An 18,973-nucleotide genomic window follows, 5' to 3' on the forward strand; every position below is an offset into this window, starting at 1 on the left:
GTGCTATTATAGTACATTATGTTCCTTCGTGTGCTATTTGCATAGATTATGTTCCTTCCTATGCTATTCCAGGAGCTTATGTTCCTTCCCATGCTATTTGGGGACACTATGTTCCTTCCAATGCTATTTGGGGACACTATGTTCCTTCCAATGTTATTCTATGGGACCTCTACACGTGATTAAACACGTTTTGAAACTACATGCTATTTGGGGACACTATGCTCCTTCCTATGTTATTCTATGGGACATCTACACGTGATTAAACACGTTTTGAAACTACATGCTATTTGCTTACCTTATGTTCCCTTGGTACCTTTTCAAACAAACTGATTAAAAAAAAAAACATGTCTAGCAACTTCGTTCATCGTGATAGTGTATAAGGTTTGAAACATACGCCTGAGGCAGTACAGTTTCACGTGCACATTGCAAAAAGCGAGCAAATCTATAAAGTGGTCAAACACGTTTTGAGAGTATAGTCAAGACTGTATAACACAACCAGACTGGTTTTTGAGGCAACACCCATTTTTTAGGGCCAATCAGAGACAGCAGAGGTTACTCCATATATGATAACTTGATTGGTAATTGGATTCAAACAAAAGGAGTGATTTTCATTCGTCCTTGAGATTTTGTATAAAATGCTCATGCGTAACGATTAAATTTTTATAATGTTTTAACATACCATGGATAACACATTTGATATTATTGACTTTGAAGCTATGGCTACATCGATTTATAATATGAGTTCAGTTTAGTAAATTTTCTTAATTTATTTCCAAATAAAATCATTTCACATAGTCACCCCCTCCAGTAAATTCAAATTCAGGGCATACCCCCCCCCCCCCCAACAATACAAACTCTACAATATGATGATTATAGTCGATAGAAAACGTAAAATACGCTCTTTTTTCCACTACGGAAACCCCATCTTCCCTCCTCCCCCTCTGTTTACGAGTTTAATTCATTCATTACAAATAATTCTTTCGTTCAAAATGTCATTTTCCCGTTCATACATTTAAAACATGCTTTCTTTTCCGGTCTAAATAAAACCATGTGTGTTTAACCTTTTTACAAAAGGGTGATTTTCATAAGACAAACTTCACACGCTTGTGTTACCGGCACAGAACAATGCCACATGCGTTTGTGTAATTCAAGACACTTTGAAAAAGAGATTGTTTTTTGGTCAAATTAAACGAGATATTCTATTTTCAAATGTATTTGATGAAAGCAAATGGATTTCATAGAGAAAAGGGTACAATTTGTTGGGTTTTTAGGGGTGCTCTTGCCCCAAAAGACGCTGTCCAGGATCACAATCATCTTATTGACCCCAATTCAACGGGGAAAAGTAACTTTCGGGGGTGGGCTCACAATTCATGTAATTTAAAAATTAAACAGCAACTCTTTCTTCCGGTTTTTATAAATAATTCTAACTATGATCTGAAGTATGTGCTACCAGAAATGGCACATCTTCAAAGAAATGGAACAGTGGATAATGCATGGGTGATATACAGTTTTTCCTACAAAATCATTCCTAAATCATCGGAAAAGTTGCTTGTTTTGGAATTTATATGGAGATATGTTGAAGGCGACATTGAGTACACGAATAAAATTTGCTTTTTAGATTCCCACAGTTTTTTCCCCAAATCATTGAGCGAATTAATTCAAGTTCAGAAAAACGATGACGGCTGTAACGCTTTCCCCCTTCTCAAGCAACAATTTCCAAATGATTTATATGATTTGTTGACGGTCAAGGGCATATATCCTTATGATTATTACTGTTCCATGTCGAGATTCGCCGAGAAAACTATTCCCTCGATCGAATCATTTTACGACAGTCTACACGATCGAGGTGCACCCCTGATGAATACAGTTTTGCTAAAAAAGTTTGGGCAGAGGGAGGGTGTAAAAATGGGTTTGACTACTGCAAGCTGTATTTGTCGAGTGATGTGTTAACTTTGTTAGACATTATGTGTAAAAATACGGACAAAATCTATGGGGAATTTAATCTTGATTAGGATATTATTTTTCATCTCCTCATCTGGTGATGGACCTCATCCTAAAAATTCGTGGGGAAAAAATTGGGCTAGTCACTGACAACGAACACCAACAGTTCACTGAGAGGTCAATGAGAGGTGGATACATTTTCAACGGGGATCGTATTCTAGAAACTGATCCAACTGGAGAGAAGACGGGAACAGAATCAGATGCACTTTTCCTTGATATGAATTCGCTCTACCTCTCGGCCATATCCCATTATGCGCTACCCTGCGATGACTATAAATGGCTCAATGACCCTCAAGCTCCCCATTTTCCCAATATTGACAGTGTTGAGGAGAATGGGCCGGTTGGATGGTTTTTTGAAATTTATGGGGAGATTCCAGTTGAGCTTCACGATTCAGTAAAGGATTTAGTTTTTCCATGCATCAATAGACGTGTGACTAGGGACTCTTTGAGCCCCCGCAACAGAAGTTTGGTCGAGGTGGACGGATTGCAATGGTTACCATCAAAACAAAAACTTATTGCTGACATTCTGCCAAAGAAAATTATTGTTGTACATCATGTGGCTTTAAAATGGATGTGCTACAACGGTTTCAACGCCACAAAGGTTCATAGAGCCCTCCAGTTTAGTCAAAAACCCTATCTGAAAACCTTTGTTGACACTTTTGTCAAGAAACGTTCTGAAGTGAAAACAAAGGCCAAAAAAGAAATTTGTAAGCTCATTTTAAATTCGGCTTTTGGTAAAATGTGCGAGAGTGTTCGCAATAGGAATCGTTGTGACGTTGTGACCGATCCCAAACAATGTGCTGAAATTATTGCCAATCCATATTACACTTCCTTTACAATCATTGGCCCGGACATGGTACTATTGAATAGAAAAAAAAGAAGCATTGTATTGAATATAAATATTGCTGCAGGCAGTTCGATCTTGGAGATCTCTAAAAAGCTCATGTTTGAATTCTACTAATATGTGGCTAGGGTACAGTGGCCGGAGAAGGGGCAAGTAGAGGTCTGCTACAGGGACACAGATTCTCTACTGCTAAAAGTAAAAACTCAACCCCTACTCTAGGATTTAGTAAACGCTGAGATTATCAGCTCGCAGATGGACTACACCGATAGGAGGGGGCTTTAACCAGAGCTAGTGAAATTTCGGGCGCCAAATCAGCTTTTATTTTTTAAATCAGAAACGGGAAGCGACATGATTTCCCGTGGTATGTTTGCAAGTCCGATGGTGTACTTTATACAGACACACCACAAGGAAATCAAAAAACGTTGCAAAGGAGTACCCACGCGCTATGTGGATAAGAATTTCGACATGGACATCTATAGGAATTGTATTGTTGAAAATACAATTCAACGAGCAAAATTGCTGGCAATTCGTTCACTGAACTACAGGAACTTCACTGTAAAGAGATGTACCTGGAGTAAAACACTATATACTTGAAATATAAAACTACATTTCATTCTTCAATTCGGACTCCTAGAATTAAGATAAATCTAGTTTCAAAAAGGAAAAAGTCCTTAATCAGCGAAGACAAGACACTGCAATCTGTGGATTTCGCTAAGACAGTGAGCACTAAGAAAAGTGCTACGCACAATTTTTTTAAGGAAGTTTAAACGATAAGAACCGTGTGAACGCCTAAATCATCAAAAATATTTAAGACGTATTATTGGACGAGGGTTCGCGTCCTTGGGGCCCGTGAGCCAATGGCAGGCAGTCCCTAGAGCGCAGGACGAAAGAACTGCGTTTGGGAGTGGGGTAAATGTGTTTTTTAATTTGAATGTTAAGTTGGATCTAAAAGAGCTCGTACCGCAAATAATCTCGGTCATCATCTTATTGTCTTTGAAGTGACCCATTGCTGTACAACTAAGCATGTAAGTTTAATAAATCTATTGTCTTTTTATAAGTGTTCGTTTCTCTTGTATGTCTGAGTCTAGTCCGATAATAGGTAACTAGTTCGCCAGTCTCCATGGTAAATGCTCCCAAAGGAATCTGATCTCCAAGTGGCGCTATAGAAGAAATCTCTATCGCCACGAGCAAATCTTTTCTATTACCACAACAATTCTTCAATGGTACAAATGGCGCGTGTCGGAAATTGGAGGAAAACTGCGAACTAGTTAGGCTGTTTAAACTTTGTAATTCAAATTTTATTTTTGGAAAGATACAGAAATATAAGAAATTTTTTTTGGCATAGACCCGATTGGATACTATAGTAAACCCATTATATATAATTGTATTTAATTGCAACCCAAAAATTAGTTTAGTAAAATTTTATTAAAATTTTATATAAACGCAAAAAAAAACAACCCAAAAAATTGTCCCTCTAAATTAATTAAAAATATTTCAGCAGTTATTAGCAAAAAATATATAAATTTCAAAATCTATACCGGAAAACAAATGTAAATCAGATATTGACGAATTTAATATCCAATTGACCCAGTTTGTACAATTAACAAAAACAGACGTTGGAGCGTTAAAAAACACGCTGCTTCTACGATTAAGAGGCCAGGCCTTAACCTTTCTAAAACAGGTCGAGCATACCATAGGAAATAACGCAAACTTGCCAATAAATACGGTAGATGACTTGTTAAAAGCATTCAAAGAGAGATTTATAGAAACCAGTTCAATAAATAAATTAAAACATGGAGTAGTGAACTTTGATTTTTCACAAAATATAAGGGAATATCTGGATAATATACGCATTTCTGTAGAAGCAAAATACGGAAGTGGTTCGGGGCAACTGTATGAAAAAATCATACTAAATACCTTTTTGCAAGGGCTACCCCCAAAACTATATCGAGTAGTAATATCCAAGAACATTCAGACATTGGATCTTGCAGTACAAGAGGTAGAACGACTAATTGAAGTTGATAAAATGGTCGCTAATCATAGTAATACAAAAATAAACAGCCTAGGCGACTCAAACGCGACCCTAATCTTCAAGGGCGATCAGACATCCCCCAATTTCTTTTCACGGGATAACTCCCCAGTAGCACAAAGAAACAAAACGCCAGAATCCGCTAGGCAGAAAACAGTGCGTTTTCAGCCCATTAACCCTACAATAATAAGGTGCTATAACTGCAATCGTGTTGGCCATATAGCAAGAGAGTGCCACTACGTCACCAATCCCATACCAAGAAATGCTGTCGGTAATACGCTAAATTACGTTAACCATTTGTTCAGAAGAACAAATTTTTGCATCGGTCATGCAATAGGCTATAGTAAGGGGGGATTCCAACAATCAGTACCTTAAAATGCATGCCAACCAAATTTTATAACCCTTTCCCCAACAGGCAAAGTAATTACCGGTTTGAAAACCCAAATACTCGCCAAGGTCAATATAATGCGAGAATGCAATACAGAAATCATGAAAATTTGCGGATGAGAAATGAAAATCTTACAAGCCAACAGCACTGGCAATCAGCGCCAGCAAACAGCACTGACACGAGACATCCAAGTTACCATAATAATACCGGGCGAAGACAGGCAGACTTAAATATGCCTACGGAACCTAATACGTCTGAATATATGTTACATGCACCGAGAAATGAAATAAATTCTCAGGGAAACGCTTCAGGCCCCTCAGAAACATAAGTTGGACCCCGAGGGTGCCAGGAATTAATAGGTCCAAAACAATACTAGTGCCTTCTTGTAGTGATATTATTAATAGGTTACCTATTTTTAATGATTTTTTTGTATAAAACGTTAACTTTACGGCCTTAGTTGACAGTGGTGCTAATATAAATATCATAAACCCTTTCGTCTTTAACAAATTACTTCTGCAAATTAGTCTACACAAGATCCCTAAGAATCCCAATTTAACAAGTATCACAGGAAATAAATTAAATGCACAAGGGTCAATGTGATTAGAAGTAACTAGAGACAACATAAAATAAATCAATAATTTCACGATCTGCGAGAACCTCACCGATGTATATATAGTATTAGAAAATTTTCTGATGTATCATGGATTAATATTATTCATATACGCCTAGACGTTCTTATAACCAGATCGAGTAGAGAACGATAGTTCTAACTGAAGACATAGTAACAGAGGTTACGAAGATAACATAACAGTAAACAAAATTTCTAGTGGTATAATGTCGAAGTATTTTGAACCCCATGTCTCGCAAAGACATGGCATAATTGGAAATTTTTTCAATTATCCTGAAAGATATCGCAGAAATGAAGTAAATTTAAATAATAACAGTATTGAATCTGCGAAAATAAAAATAGGAGATATGCGACAGTACAGATCAAATGAAATTAAGAAAATAGTGGAATTATGGAAAAACATAGTAAAACCCAACGTGACGCCACAAGATGCCGCAATGGCGCAGCATAGCGCCAGCATGAATCTAATAAACAAGGAAAATGAAGAGAAATATTACAGAATTGCGATAAGGAAAACAAAAATCCCTCCCAAAACGATGCAAAAAATCCAAATATCACAAATGATCGAGCCAGTAATTAGCAAATCAGAAATATGGTTTGCGACACCGTCTGAAATACCCAAAAATCTGTTATGCGAGGAACAGATTATATCTTATGACAAAGGGGAAGGTTTTATTTGTGTAACCAATAACAATGAAAACTATACAATTACAATTAATAAGGTTACTTGTTAAGTCCAAATCGAGGTTTTAACGTAAAATGATTTAAATACATGGTAAAATTAAAAAAGAAACATAGTTAACGGTATTAAAACTTCAAATAACGAATATCCTTTGACTAAATCTCAATTTTTAAAAAAATTTAAAATGGATCATATTACGTATATGGAACTTAATAAAAAATTATGCTAATTATTTTTTAATTTTAAGGATGTATTTTCTGAATCTTAAATTGACTTGGGTATTATCCAATTTTACCATAATTAATTTTTAACGACTGGTAACCCCGTAGCAAAACAGCCATATCGCGTGCCATATAAGCACAAAGAGTGGTTAAAAAATAAAATCCATGAATTAGAAAGGAACGAGATTATACGCCCAAGTATAAGTCCGTATAGTGCACCAATAATATTAGTTCCAAATAAGAATGGAGATTTCAGACTCGTTGTAGATTATAGGGCTCTCAACAAACAAGTAGTTAGCGATAAATTTCCTCTACCAAGAATAGACGAAATTCTTAACTCAATTTCAAGCAAAAACAAAATCTTTACTTCTTTGGACCTTACCCAAGGCTACCACCAAGTGAAAATAGCCGAAAAGGATGTCCATAAAACTGCATTTTCAGCATCCGAATATGGATCTTATGAATACTTGAGGGCACCATTTGGGCTTAAAACAAGTTCAAGCGCATTATGTAGACCCCCATTGCACCTGTTAAGAGGATTAAAGAATATAATTCATTTTGTTGATGATATTATATGCGTGGGGGAAAACACTGAGCAACACTTGGCAACTTTAGCTAAGGTGTTCGAGAAGTTCAGGCAAGGCAATTTAAAATGCCGGCCTGAGAAAGTAAATTTATTTCAATCCAAAATTAAATTTTTAGGAGTAGTAGTAACCAAGGAAAAGATATCCCCAGACCCTGATAAAATAAAATGTGTTGAAAACCTCAAGCTCCCCAGAACTATGAAAGAATTAAGGGGAATTTTAGGCCTTACTGGCTACTTTAGAAAATTTGTACGCAATTATTCCCAAATTGCGAAACCCCTCACGGAATTAACGAAAGGAAACTCCCATAGTGTTACCTGGTCCCAGGAAGCGCAAACTTCCCTATACCAACTCAAAAAGGCGCTCACTTCTGAAACAATTTTATCACTCCCTGATTTCGAAAACGGAAAATTCATCGTTACCACCGATGCTAGCTCAAAGGGCATAGGCGCTATCCTTTCGCGAACAATCCCAGTAGAAAACCCTAACCCTCTACAGGGACCACCTAAACAAATAGAAAAAGTTATATGCTATTCGAGTAAAACTTTATCAAAGGGCGAAAGCAGTTATTCCGCCACAAACTTAGAATTGTTATCTATTATCTACCACTTGGCCAAATTTAGGCATTATTTATTTGGTAGAAAATTTATATTACGATCAGACCATAAAAGCTTGCAGTACCTACTCACATTTAAAAACCCCACGGGCATTCTAGCTAGATGGATCATGAAAATCCACGACCTAGATTATGAATTTGAACACTTAAAGGGAAAACAAAATGCAGCTTGCGAATTTTTGAGTATATATACAGAAAATGACCCGTCGTAAAATGAAAAAAATGAATTTAATGCTATCAATGCTAAAAGCAAACATGGATATAAGAAAAACAAAGTCAAAGACGCAGTAAAAGAAAATAAGATTAACTATTGTCCCCTGTCTTTGGAAAATATAAAAAGAAAGCAAAAAAAGGACGAAATGTGCGTAGCGCTAATTGATTATTTTGTGAATGATGAGGCGTTACCGGATAAATTCAAAACTATTAGAAAAGAGATAGATAATTTCTACTACGACCTTGATGAAGAAATACTGTGTAGGATTGTGACTGCTGAGACAAATAGAAACCAAACCTCGATAATACCTTTATTACCACAGAACTTGATAGGGCCTGCATTTGAATATTTTTATTCGGACACATGTGGACATTTAGGAATTATTAAAACGGTCCATAAGTTAAAAGAATACTTTTACTTACAATCAGCACTAACAAAACTTAAAGAATTTGCAAGTACATGCGAAGCATGTACCCTGAGAAAAATCCCCCCCGCTTATCCAAATCCTCCACTTGGAAGGGTCCCAGCGGCAAAGTACCCCTTTAATATTATCTCATTGGACCTGTACGGGACAAGTGGAGGCTGACCTGGGTCCAGCAGATGCCATTCGTGTATTTTTTCGGTTGTAGATCATTTTTCAGTAATTACTTTTGCAAAAGAATTAAAAAATCAAGGTGATTATACCACAAGTAAGGCATTAGCAAAATTATTTTTACAATTTGGCATTCCTAATAAAATTTTGAGCGACAACGGGAGCAATTTTGTCGCAAAAGTAACAAAAGATTTAATGAATTTCCTTAATATAGAGAAAATGGTGACAGCGCTGTACCATCCACAAGCTATTGGCAAAATAGAAAACAGACATAAAATATTTTCGAACGTTCTATTTATTTATACTAAAGACAATAGGAGTGACTGGGATAAATTCTTACCTTATTTAACTAACGTAATCAACTCTGCTTATTCCTAAGCAACCAAAGACACTCAATTTTATTTACTTTTTGGTCGTTATTTTAGAATCCCATATGATGAGATTATTTAATCTCGGCATTATTATAACGACTCAGAAGATTATAAACAAGAATTCATAAATAGGATGAGGAAAACTTATAAAATAGTTAGGCAAGAGTTGGAAAAATGTAAAATAAACCAAGAGCTAAGAAACCAACCCAAAGTTAAGGGAAATATAGATTTCAAAGTAGGAGACTTCGTTTACCTAAAGAACAAGGCAAAAACGGAAGGAAAAAAACTTTCCAACAAATATTCTGGGCCGTACAGAATAGTCAAAAAGTAAGATAATGAAGAGACCTTTAAAATGGAGAACCCCGATAGCGGAAAAACTTACAAGGCGAATGTTAGCCGAGTAAAAACAGCCAAATTTCCAGATAGATGGGTATCCCATCCCTCTTTTACTGATTCGTCAGATTCGGAAAATGAGCCCCCTAGGTCAAGACTGGCAGAGCTAAAACCGTTTAATTTCAAACAAGATTATTTTGAAAATGAAAGTGATGAGCAAAACTTTGAAGAATTTTTGGCTATGGAAAATCTAGTTATTCCAGATAAAAAATCCGTAACACCAGTAAGAATAAGAACGCCAAAAAGCCCAAAAAGTTATTCATCGGCAAACGCAGGAGATTTAGATTATACAATATCTCCAAAAACCCAATTTTTCCCCGATAGAATCTCGACCCCATGTCCCCACAAACGATTTCCAGACGATATTGTGTCCACTGCAACACAAATAGAAAGGCCCCTGTCTTTACAGTAATAATTAAACAGAGCTGTAGAAACACCCGGTCTCACTGTAAAGAAAACTCCTCTAAAAGAGTTAATTAAAACAAACCTGCGAGAAGCTATGGAGTTAATAAATTTTCCCATAAAAACGAGTCAGAGTACAGTGCCCGGTACTAAAACTCCAACGGATGACCAGCAAGGTCAATATCATGATAGAACTGTGTCCAAGGTAAAACCTAAACACGACTGGACGTGGTCTTCACGGAGGGAATCCCTCTTGCAAAGAATGCCCCATCCCCCTGAAGACATGGCCTTCAAACACTGGAGGAACCCCGCTAAAACTATTGATTCCTCCCAAAGCTCTCAAGAATCTTTCAAATCCCCCGAGTTGAGAACTCAATGCGATAACTTAGAGAATAAACCTTTTACTTCCAGGGGATCAGAAATTTACGATTGAATGGCAGGGGATATTACACAAATTGCAACCTCTTATATTTCTTATCCGGATTCGTCGTCAACCAGTTCTGAAGAGTCTGAAGTCGAACCAGACCGAATAGTAGCTAAAGAAATAGGGAAATCTAGGCCGACCTCAGCAGCCGCACACGGGAAACAAACGAAATTAAAAGTGCAAGAGTTTTTTAAAAAAAAATAAAAAAAATTTGACATTATTTCGATAGAAAACCCCAAGAATAAAAAACCGAAATAAACCGAGTATAAAATCACGACACAGTCAGGTAGAACTTTTAAAAAACCTGACAGATGGAAATATCCATAATTAACGAAAATACAAATTTTAAAGATATGAATTTAACACCATAATAAATTCAAAAGTGTTCAAGTAAAGTTAACCAAGTCAATATTAATGAAAAAAAAATAAAATAATACGAGTAATGTCAAAACGTTGACGATCACAGAAAATAACCAACAGTAGGAAGCTAGTGGTCTACCGAAAACGACAACTCGCGACGGACCAAGTTTTGTGGGAAGCCTGGGGAGAAACTCAAAACCCATGTAGCTTTTAATTGTTGGGTTTTGGCGTCCCCTCGAATTTTCTATGAAAAATCAACCCAGGTCCAAACAAGAATTGATGTCATCAAAAAAAAAACACAAATTTTTTACTTATCGTTTAATTTATACCAATAAGAAGACTGCAAGGTGATGACGGTGATATCTTTACTAATGGTTTTATACATGGATTAAGTCAAGGCGAAATCTCCTCTCTACAATGAGCATAAGAGTTTTCTAAGATGTAGAATCCCTGCTGAAATTGCCTTCCACGTGAAGATTGAAAAAAAAAATTTTTAATCATAAATAAATCAAATACGCCTAACTTGACTTAAAAATTCGATAATCTGACACTATTCTTAGCTAGAGCTTGATCTGAATCGTGTTTCGGTCTATTTTTAGGTTTTTAGTGTTTAACCATCCTGTTTTACTTGCCGTTTTGTTCATTTTTCTTGCTTAAAATATCAGTCAATTTCTTATTTAACTATTCTAATAATAAATTCGTACTCAATTTTTAATTTAATTATTTATTAAAATATAATCTCTCAATAAGTTATTAATTAAAATTCAATTATCTCAATTAAACTAATTAGAACCTGATAATTTATTTAAGTTAGACTAGGGCTTATGTTTAACTTGAAAAGACTGTGCTTAATTTAATGACCAACGTTTATTTTTGTCAATTTTTTTTCCCCCGTTTCCCCCTTTTTTAGTTTATGCGAAATTTATTTGAGCAACATGTATATTAAATTATCCAATTCTGATATAGTGACTACCAAAAAGATTTCCTCTTGAAACCTATATTTCTTCAACCCCATTATACCCGTAAAAATTTCAGCCAGTTTTCAGTATATTTTGATAGAGCGAATTTGTTTTTATTAGCTGAAGTAAACACGACTAATTCGGAGCGTCGGGTATTTTGAAAAGAATTTTAGTTTTTAAACTTTTAAAGTCCTTTGGATATGTCACTATATCTGACATACTCATAAAATCAAAAAAAAACTACCACTACAGTCGCGTCTAATTATATGATATATCTTGTCGTTGTGCCGAGTATAATTACTTTATGCCAACAAATTGCTCATCCATTCGCCTCTCACTCGTGTAATATTTGTACCAATAGAAAACTATTGGTAACTATAACCAAACAACCTATGGTACGTTTATATGTAGAATTTCACGGCGGATGTGAAATTACACCTCAATAATAATACGGAAAATTATAAAACCATTTGATCAACTAAGATATATGGATTGAAACCCTGTGAATGTCCAATGGCGACTAAGTAAAACCCACAAGGAATTCCCTATTAATGTGAAGGTGTTTTTCGCTTAACGGATTCTAATAAGACTTTAATATAATATTTATTTATTTAGTGCTGAAGGATTTGCTGAAACAATAGCCTTATAAAAAGATATTGATGTCAGTTCTTCATTATGCTTATATTCTTTGCAAAGCATCAACTGGAATCTACGAAGGCAAGCATGGAAATCCTGCATCTAATGACCTTATTCGAAAAACAAATATGAGGCACCAATGTTGACTTGCAGTTACGGAAAAATCCTGAGACTAAGAACCTCTGCATTTCAGCCGTTAAACCCGGAACCACATGAGAACGTCTAAGCCAAGAAATAGGGAAGACATCAGAAAACTAGTGGGTATAGAGGTCTCCACTAGTCCTTGTTATGTCTTATTCCCTCATTGTAGTATCGTTTGCGTAAAACCGTGTGGTTATGACGCTTCAACATGCGTTTCTTAAGCAGCTCGGACTGGTGTGAACAATGCAGGCATGAAAAATATTGTAAAATTTGACATCAAACTTAATAATGTAGGGTATATTATGTGTATTTAATACCAATATTTTCGTTATCCAAACAAATTTCAAGAACTTTATGTGTTAGATTTCCATTGTGAGTACCAATATTAGTGTATTTATTTAATTATGTCTCATAGCTAAAAAATTATAACCCAATTAATGCGTGAATTATTGTATACGTATTTACTTTAAAGAACATGTGATTCTGCCGCGTTGTTTTTATTGCAGGAAAGTAAATGGACACTTTGGTCATTGAGTATTACAATAAGCTGCCCAGTACAGATACGACCCAGTAACATCTATTTTATCATATCTCAACCAACGAAGAGTACTCACCACAACTCCAGGCAAGTTTCATCCCAACTTCGTCTACGAAAACAACAGTTACCTTCGATCGACGTTTCTTCGACTATGAAACATATTATTTATCAGGTAACACTATATTTGAACCTCAGTATCAAGTGCTTTAACGAACTATATAATCGCATAAACGCTGAGAAACCCATCGGCCAGTACAAGATATAAATACATAGATATCGCTGTTGATGCTCACTATGGACCCCAGAATAATTAGAGAGTATAGTGATGATATTTGAAGCTAAACGATATTTAACGATATTTGAAGTTAAATGAAATTTAAAGACATTTGAAGATATTTGAAACTGAAGTTAGAGACAATTTGAAGTTTAATTTTGAGAACTCCATCGATCAGCACACGATAAACGATATTTGAAGTTAAAAGACACTTAAAGACATTTGAAGATATTTGAAGCAGAAATTAAAGACAATTTGAACTTTAACTCTGAGAACACCATCGAGAAGTACAAGACAAACGATATTTAACGATATTGGCAACATTTAGTTTTTAAAGATAAAGGCAAATGGGAGGGTGGGCGTGGGAGGGGGATTAGTTGCCCTCCAATCACTTCCGACTATTAAAAAGGGCATCATCCCTTTCTATTTTCAATCGAATGAGCCCTTTTTGAAGTTCCTACGACAACTCCTTCGATACGAAGTGCCCTGGTCTAAACAACAACAAAAACAACAAAATCATACATTTTACCCACATCGATCTTTACTATAAAAATTTCAAGCCTCCAATCACTTTCGACTATTAAAAAGGGCATTAGGCCTTTCGATTTCGAATCGAATGAGCCCTTATTGAGTTTCTTCGACAACGCTTTCTATAAACACCTTATATGCCCCCAGGGCATAAATTGCAACCCTTACCCTTAGGGCTGTGAGAGTTGTTGTCATCCTCAAAGACATAATTTCCAGAACTTTCAACTGCGTTAAACAAAATGGCTATTTCAAAATTTGGATTGGATGTGTTTGGGGAAATGGTGGGCTTGAGAGGGGCGTTAGTTGCACTCAAATCCCTTTCGACTATTAAAAAGGGCACTAGACCTTTGAATGTCTAATCGAATGAGCCCTTTTTCAAGTTTCTACGACAAAGATTTCAATAAAGAATTATGTCCCCCCAGTACATAATTTATAACCCCGGCACTGAAGACGTGGGGGGAGTATCCTGCTCAAATGTATAATTTCCTGAACTTTAAACTGCGTGGAACAAAATGGCTATCTAAAAATTTTGATTGGACTTGTTTGGGAAAATGGTGGGCGTGGAAGGGGTGTTAGTTGCCTTCTAATCCCTGTCGACTATTAAAAAGGGAACTAGCCATTTCAATTTCTAATCGAATGAGCCCTTTTTGAAGTTTCTACAACAACGATTTCTATAAAAACCTTATGTGCCCCAAGGTTATAACTTACAACCCTTGCTCTGAGGGCTTTGAGGGGATTGTCATCCTCAAAGACCTAATTTCTAGAACTTAAAACTACGTCGAATAAAATGGCTATCTCAAAATTTTGATTGGCTGTGTTTGGGGAAAAGGTGGGCGTTAGAAGGGGGTTAGTTGCCCTCCAATCACTTTTGACTATTAAAAAGGGCACAAGCCACTCCAATTTTTAATTGAATGAGCCCTTTTCGAAGTTTCTACGACAACTTCTTCGATATGAAGTGCCCTGCTCTAAAGGAAAAATAATAATAAATAATACATTGTGCCAACATCGTTCTTATATGCCCCTAGGGGGCATATACTTAAAACCCTTGCCCTGAGGGTTGTGGGGGAGTGTCCTCCTCAAAAAAATATTTTATATTTGTAAATCAACTACGATGAACAAATTGGCTATCTCAAATTTTTGTTTGTATGTTTTTGGGGGAATGTTGGGGGTGGGGGGGGGGATGCTAGTTGCCCCCAAATCACTTTAGACTATTAAAAAGGGCACTAGCCAGTCCAATTTCCAATTGAATGAGCCCTTTTCGAAGTTTCTACGAACTCCTTCGTTACGAAGTGCCCTGGGATGGAAAAAAAATAATACATTGTGCCAACACCGTTCTTTACTTAGGCAGCGCTATTGTGCTGCCTATGATCAGGCAGATTTTTCAGGCTCGTAGGTTTTGATACGTAACACTAAACTTAATGTACTAAACTTGATAACACCGCCAACTATTTGATACAAGTTAAATATTCAGATTGACACTTTTGGAATAAATATTTAGAAGGTATAAATATAATAGAATGGGATAATTAGTCTTTCCAAAAAAGATGCGCTTATAGGTAAGTCGACAACCAATAATTTGAAGCACCGAATAATTTTAGTAATAAACAAATTATTGCCTAGCTTCGAATTTTAGCTAGTCCATGATACATAAACTTCTTTCTAATTCCTATTTGTTAACAAGATTTTAGGGTTAGCCTGTGTTTTTACATAATTTTACTCGTCCAATCACTTTATTTTTACCCAGTTTACTGCCAATTAATGGTTTTGTTTTTTCTCTGTTACTGCTGTCGTAAAAATTACATATTCTAGAGCTCAATGATGATTTTTTTTTTCTCTCATTTTCCGCGGATTCCCCCCCCCCCCCCGTCCTTAATTTTTAAACTTTGCGCCCTAGGATGTAAAAAACTGAGTTACAAATTAAACATCTTTTTGATTAAAAATTGAATTTTCGGCTGTTCTAATCTTTTAAGACATGTATAGTTGTATAGATTTCCACTTAACCAATTTAAAGAATCAGATTTAATTTTTGGTGTCCTTGGTACTTCAGGTTATTATTTGAACTGAGAAATTTGAGCTGCATGCCGTAGCAAATTTGTGTTCAGTCAACAAAACAAACTTCGGTACTGTTGCATTATGCGGACACCGCTATGAAGGAAACGAGAGACGAAACCCGTCAAACGGGTTATTTGCAAGAGACGAAACGATGAAAACGATATGACCCAGCTATTAATATTGCTGGAAGTTTTTAATAATCCTGTATGGAATGCAACAGATTCCAACACAATTATTTTCTCAAAGTTGAAGGGACACAAACTCATATGATAATGCTCTGTCAATGAACTGTCTCAGATACTAATGAGAACATCCCTTTAGGATACGCTAAGGTTTTTCCTAAAAGAATGGAAGGGTTCAATAATACTATCTCTGAAAAAAAGAAAAAACAGATCGACAAATAAACACGCATCTATGATCTTTCTTCTCGGAAGAAAAAAATCCAAAAGCACACAATTTATTGTTAGGTACTTGAAAACTCCGCAACAGGGTTATCTAATATGATGAATTTGATAGGGTTATCTATGGCTTTGACATTGTCGATATTTCCTTTTGATAACCTATTATTTTATATACTTCTTGAAATTTTCATCTTAATACTCTTAGCCTTAAAAGTAGTTGCAATGGAATTAAAGTTGGAGCAATAATAATAGTAGTAGTAGAACTAGTAAATGTAGCAGTGGTAGTAGTATTTGTAATAGTGTGCAGATATTGGCTTCTGGTCAACTGATCTGCCCTTTTAAGGATTCTCTGAGAGTTCCAACTTAAAACACAAATCAATTCTTAAGATACGCTCTTTTGACAATCTAAATATACATAGTGTCTGTTGTTGGTTCGAATTTCCCATTAATAGTCTCTCAGATTTTACCCTCATAGACTTAGCCCTAGTAGTAGATAAGGGTTATAGTAGTTTTTAGTATTGGTCGTGATCGCCTCTTACTAACTTGTTAGCTACCGCTGCAACCCAGGATTACTGTGAAATTAAAACAGGAAAAGCGTATGGCTTTTTCTTCGTTGGAATGGTAAGAGACGAGCTTCAGTATGGCAATGTATCCCAGATAAGTAAATTTTCAAGAGATGTTTTTATTATCTTAACTTTTAGTTACCATGTGCCGTAGTTTGTTTTTTACTAGGTTTCAGCTATAAACGATGAAACGTACATAGTCCCCATTTATAATGAAACATACATATCCTTTATTTAATCCAGTTAGCATAAGCTAGAGTTTATTCGCTATTATAAAACTATATCTATCCTTTAAGTAACTTTATGCAAAACCCTAAAAGAATTACTGCATTTTATATAACTATATCTACATGTTTTTCGTAATGTTAAAAATTTTGTAATAAACTATTTTTTAATTTCAAAAGGCACTAGATGTAGCAATTTCCTTTCAAATGAGCCATTAAACAGCTCTCTCTGATTTTTCAGTGCCCCGCTAGCTGCACTGAAAGAAAAGGGAAAAAAAGATGTCGTCAATGCAAAATATCGCGCATGGATCCACTTTTCTTGTTTTTCAAGCCAATGAATTGTCCTCGTAATTCAAGCCAAGGGAAAGTTAGTTTTCTATATAGGGGTATTGGACAGGGTGGTTCTAATAGTTTACTCCTTTTTTATCTGACTCTAGTTTTAGGAGTTGTGGGCTATTGTATTTCTTAGTATGGGACATAATTGTCTCTTACTAGGTTGCAAGCTGCCACTGCAACCGAGACTAGTATCACAGTAGTTGTGGTGGTAGCAGGAGAAGTAGTTGCAGTGTTAGTGTTGTATTAGTAGTAGCTGTAACAGTAGTAGCAGTAGTAATAATAGCGGTAGTAACGTATACATCTTGCCTTTTGGCCAGTTGAACATCCCTTTCATGATGCCCTGAAAGTTTCAACTTGACACGGTAAGCCGTTTCAAAATTCAGCTGATCTATCCTTTTGATCCCCTATTGACGCCCTTTTCATCTTAATACTCTATGCCTTACAAGTTGTTGCGATTGACGTAGTAGTTTAGTAGTAGTAGTGGTATTAGTAAAAGTAGCAGTGGTAGTAATGTTAGTGTTATCATGCATATATTACCTTTTCGTCAATTAATCTTCCCCTGTAACTATTCTCTGAAAGTTCCAACTTAATACCCAAATCCACTTTTGAGAAACGCCCTTTTGACAATCTGCATACACACAGTGCGTTTTGCTTTAGTTCAAATTCCCTCTCCACATTCTGTCAAATTTTTATCTTCATACGAGTAGCCTTAATTGTACTAACATCATAGAAGTATTGCTAGTAGTAGGAACAGTAGCAGCAGTAATAGTGAATTATTATTGGTAGTTTTAACAGTAGTAGAGGCACTATTAATAGCAGGAGTAGCAGGTCTGACATGCATATGTTACCTTTTCGTCAATTGATCTTCCCCTGTAACTATTCTCTTAACTATGCGCTGGGGGTTGACATCCCCAAACGCAAAGTTACTGAACCTTTCGCCAATGCTAAAAAAAACTTGTCCCAAAATCTTGTATGGATATTTGTTTTGGGAAATGATGGGCGGGGGTGGGAGAGGGACTAGTTGCCCTTAAATCACTTTGAGTCTTAAAAAGGGCCCTATAACCGATTTCAAATCAAATGAGCCTCGTCTGAAGTTTATATGACCATCTGTTCCATAAAACCTTATATGCCCCCAGAGCATAACTTACAAACATTGCCCCAGGGCTCTGGTGCGGGGCAGGGGGTGTTAACCTGGAAGGCATTGTTATTTGTTCTTCGGACTACTTTGAACAAAATATTTACTTCATAATTTCAGTAAGACGCGTTTGGAGGAAAGAGGGGTAGTCGGAGGGGGGGGGGGGGGCTAGTTGCTCTCCATAATTTTTAACTCTTAAAAGGGAACTAGAACTTCCAATTTTCGACAAAATGAGCCTCTTCTAAAGTTTATACAACCATCCTTTACATGCACGCCTTAAATATCCCCGTGGCATAGCTTACAACCCTTGCCCACAGGCCCTGAGGTTTTTTCAATCTCATGAGCCTTGTTATATGATCTTTGGACTATTTTGAATAAAATGGCTATCTTAAAATTTCTATCGGATGTGTTTCTAGAAAAAAAAGTGTAGGGGGGAT

The sequence above is a fragment of the Artemia sp. Qi Xiang Cuo genome, chromosome 7 (assembly GCF_049724085.1).
Source record: "Artemia sp. Qi Xiang Cuo chromosome 7, ASM4972408v1, whole genome shotgun sequence".
Taxonomy (NCBI): Eukaryota; Metazoa; Arthropoda; class Branchiopoda; order Anostraca; family Artemiidae; genus Artemia; species Artemia sp. Qi Xiang Cuo.